Source organism: Leptodactylus fuscus, chromosome 2, assembly GCF_031893055.1.
Source record: "Leptodactylus fuscus isolate aLepFus1 chromosome 2, aLepFus1.hap2, whole genome shotgun sequence".
NCBI lineage: Eukaryota > Metazoa > Chordata > Amphibia > Anura > Leptodactylidae > Leptodactylus > Leptodactylus fuscus.
In genome coordinates, this window is record NC_134266.1 from 149,932,967 (window position 1) to 149,937,200 (window position 4,234).

General features: G+C 54.5%; 1 non-coding gene across 1 annotated transcript; it reads right to left on the reverse strand.

Annotated features, from left to right (window-relative positions):
- Window positions 1-223: 223 nt before the first annotated feature.
- On the reverse strand, window positions 224-305 carry TRNAS-CGA (transfer RNA serine (anticodon CGA)). The gene has a single exon. It is a non-coding gene; the product is annotated as a tRNA-Ser (tRNA).
- Between the last annotated feature and the right edge of the window lie 3,929 nt (window positions 306-4,234).

The window sequence follows — 4,234 nt, forward strand, 5'->3', positions numbered from 1 at the left end:
ATCCCCAGGAGGGGTAGTAGAGGATGACATATCCTACAGAGAGAGATAATAGACCATGCAACACTGTCACCATGACATCATACCAGCTTTTTTAAAAAAAGGGTAAATCTTACCAGGTCCTGTAGACCGGACAGAGAGGTGACTTGGCGCCCAACGTGCGACACGAACCCACGACCTTGAGATTAAGAGTCTCATGCTCTACCGACTGAGCTAGCCGGGCTGGCGCTGTGAACAGGATCTGAACCTGTGCGGGGAGACCCCATTGGATTTCGAGTCCAAAACCTTAACCACTCGGCCATCACAGCCGGTTCCCAATAAAGTTTGCAAACTGGAAAAGAGTTCAAGATCAATGAACACCACAATCGCACGCCTTCAGCAGATACTGCAGGAAGGTCTCTGACACCAGGCCAGCCAGCCTCTTAATTCTGGCCGGCTGGAAGTGGGCGGAGCCACAATCAAAGCAGGTGAGGCAACCTGCCCAGACAACTAACCCTGTAATCAGGGGTCTGCAAAGATATACATTCCCCCCCACCAAGAGGCCCTTAACACGGGCACTTACCCCCACATCTCCCCGTCTTTTCCGGCCTTTAATAAGGCCTGAATCTTCCCTGAGTGAGCGGCCGCCAGCGCCAGGCCGTTGCCATGGCGCTATGATACTTCCGGCGAAACCGGAAGTGCGCGCTTACAGCGGCCGGCGGGGAACAGGATACACAACAGTGTGGTTCCACCCGCCGGCAGTCCGCGCGGCCACCAGAGGCGGCATGCGGAGTCCCCGGACTCTCACCAAAATGTCAGGTAAGTCACAAGGAGCAGGGGAAGCGGAGGAGAGGGGGGGCAGGGGGGATAGAGGGGGGTAGCCACACATGGCTAACAAGCACCTTCTCCCCGCAGGGCACAGAAGGTGACAAGAAGAAAACAACCGCTCAGGAGGTGAGTGATCCTGCTGAGCTTCTCTAAGAGGACACAAGTCCTCCCACCTGTCCTCTGTCCACACAGGACAGAAAAAAACACGCAGAGGGGAGGTTCTTGTGCCCTCTTATAGGGCCTGCCACGCATTTGATTGGCTAATTAAATATCCGCCTGTCCTACCAGCACACAGGGGCAGAAATACCCCACATTGTGCCGCTGTTGAGGACGACAGGGAACCCCAACTGTCCCTGCTCCCCAGAGCTGTTCTCCCTTCCTTTGACTGCACCGCAACCTGCCCCTCCATTTCGCGATTCCACGGACCTAACAGACGAGTATCTGTGTCCAGATGCTCAAACCCTAGAGTCTCCTCCATTCCATCTCCGGTCGATTTGGTGGCGGATGACCAGCAACCCACCCTCATCGACGACGATGAGACGCAGTTGCTGTCAGGGCAGCCAGTTGACATGCGCATTGTGCAGGAGGAGGAGGCGAGACAGGAGTTGGAAGAGGAGGTGGTGGACGACGAGGACACCGACCCCACCTGGACAAGGCGGATGTCAAGCTGGGAAAGTAGTGTGGATGTTGAGGCAGGTGCAGCACCAAAAAGGGTAGCTAGAGGCAGAGACATGTCCAGAGGCAGAGGTCAGCTGCTTTGCCGAAGCCAGGCCAGACCCAGAATGTCCGAAGATGTTCCCTTTTGTACCCAGCCCAGAAAAACTCCCCCATCGAGGGCACGTTTTTTGAAGGTGTAGAGTTTTTTCAAGGAATGCGCCGAGGACAGATATAGTGTCGTCTACACAATTTGCCTCTCGAAATCGAGTAGGGGCCCTGAGAAGAGCAACCTGTCCACCACTTCAATGCACCGTCATTTGGAATCCAAGCAATGGAATCAGTGGCAGGCAGCAACAGCAGGACAAACGTCGCCCGCCGTTCATGCCACTGCCTCTGCTCACAGTGCTGGCGATGCACTCCAGAGGACGAGCCAGGACATCACTTCATCTGCCTCCGCCACTTTGTTGACTTCTCCCTCATCCTCCCCTGTTTCTGTCTTATCTCCTTCTCCTGCACCATCAAAGGCACCATCAGGCGCTTCTTTACAACAACCCACCATCTCTCAGACATTGGAGCGCCGGCAGAAATACACCGCTAACCACCCACCCACGCATGCCTAGAACGCCAACATCGCTAAACTGCTGGCCCAGGAGAGGTTGGCGTTCCGGCTTGTTGAAACTCCCGCCTTCCCGGACCTGATGGCAACTGTGGCACCTCACTATGCCGTCCCTAGCCGTCTCAACTTCTCCCGGTGTGGCGTCCCCGCCTTGCACCAGCACGTGTCACTCAACATCAGGTGGGCCCTTAGTTCCGCGCTTTGCTGCAAGGTCCACTTGACCACCGACACTTGGACAAGCGCCTGTGGTCAGGGATGCTGCAGTGCTTATCTTTAATGACAGGCAGGGTGAATGTGGTGGAGTCTGTTCCCCGGGTGCAAACTGGGGTGGCCTATCTCCTCTCCCAGGCCAAAATTCATGGCAGGAGTAGACTGAAACCCTACGACGCTGCAACCTCCACCACAGCTACTAGCGGCAAACGCTAAAACACTGGTGTGGGGAGACGTCAGCAGGCGGTGCTGAAGCTCATCAGCTTGGGGGACAGACAGCACAGTGCCTCCGAGGTCAGGGATGCCATCCTGGCTGAGATGGCATTTTTTTTTCCCTGCTACACCTGGGGCCTGGCATTTTTACGCCTGTGATAATGGCTGGAACCTGGTAGCGGCTCTGGAGCTTGCCAGCCTCCAACACGTTCCATGTTTGGCCCACGTCTAACCTAGTGGTGCAAAGTTTTTTAAAAACATACCCAAATGTACCGAAGCTACTGTTGAAAATGCGGCGCTTGTGCACCCACTTTTGCAAGTGCACAGGAGTCGCTGCTAGCCTAAAAACACTCTAGCAAGGCCTACATCTGTCCAAACACAGGCTGTTGTCCGTCATTCACACACGCTGAAACCCTACAATACCATATCTTGAGCAGGGTGTGTGAGCTGCACAGACCTTTGATGGAGTTCCATCTACAAAACCCAAGGGTTCCTCAAAGTCAGCAACCAAAGTTTCTGCACCATGAGTTTCCAGGGGTGGCAGAGTTATGGCTAGGGGCAGAGGCATGGATAGGGATGATGTCTAGGGGCAAAAGCAGTGTGGATGTGGAGGCAAGCTAAGCAGGAAAAACTGGGGGTACAAGCTAAGGCATGGACTGGGGTGATGTCTAGGGGCAAAAGCAGTGTGGATGTGGAGGCAAGCTAAGCAGGAAAAACTGGGGGTACAAGCTAAGGCATGGACTGGGGTGATGTCTAGGGGCAAAAGCAGTGTGGATGTGGAGGCAAGCTAAGCAGGAAAAACTGGGGGTACAAGCTAAGGCATGGACTGGGGTGATGTCTAGGGGCAAAAGCAGTGTGGATGTGTAGGCAAGCAAAGCAGGGAAAATGGTGGCTAGAGGCAAAGGGATGTCCATAGGCAGCAAGGGCAAAGATGCAAAACTCTCCCGTTTCAAGAATTTTCCTGACTTGTCTCCCCACAAAACATTCCTGGGAGGAGGGCTGAAACACCACCCTCCTCCTCCTCCGCTGTTAGATTGACCCCAGCTACGAGCTGAAAACGCTGCAACACTGGTGTGGGGAGACGTCAGCAGGCTGGGCTGAAGCTCATCAGCTTGGGAGACGGACAGCACACTGCCTCTGAGGTCAGGGATGCCATCCTGGATGAGATGGCAATTTGTTTATCCCCGCTGCCCCTGGGGCCAGGCTTTTTTGTCTTGTTGGAGGGCTCTGGAGCTTGCCAGCCTCCAACACGTTCCATGCCTGGCCCACGTGTTCAATGTAGTGGTGCAATGATTTTTAAAAACATACCCCAAATTAGCTGAGCTAAGGGTGAAAGTGCGGCACTTGGACACCCACTTTCCCAAGTCTACAGTACCTGGAGCTAGCCGCAATACACTCCAGCAAGGCCTACATCTGCCTGAAGCACCTACTGTTGTGCGAGGTCACCACACGCTCTAACCCTAGATACCGTATGTTCAGCAGGGTGTGTGAGCAGCAGAGACCTTTGATGGAGTACCAGCTACAAAACCCAAGGGTTCCTCAGAGTCAGCTCCCTCACTTTCTGCACCATGAGTTTCCATGGGTGGCAGACTTATGGCTAGAGGCACAGGCATGGATAGGGGTGATGTGTAGGGGCAAAAGCAGTGTGGATGTGGAGGCAAGCTAAGCAGCAAAAACTGGGGGTACAAGCAGCCGGTGGCATCATCACTGACAAGCACAGCTGTCTGTCAGCTG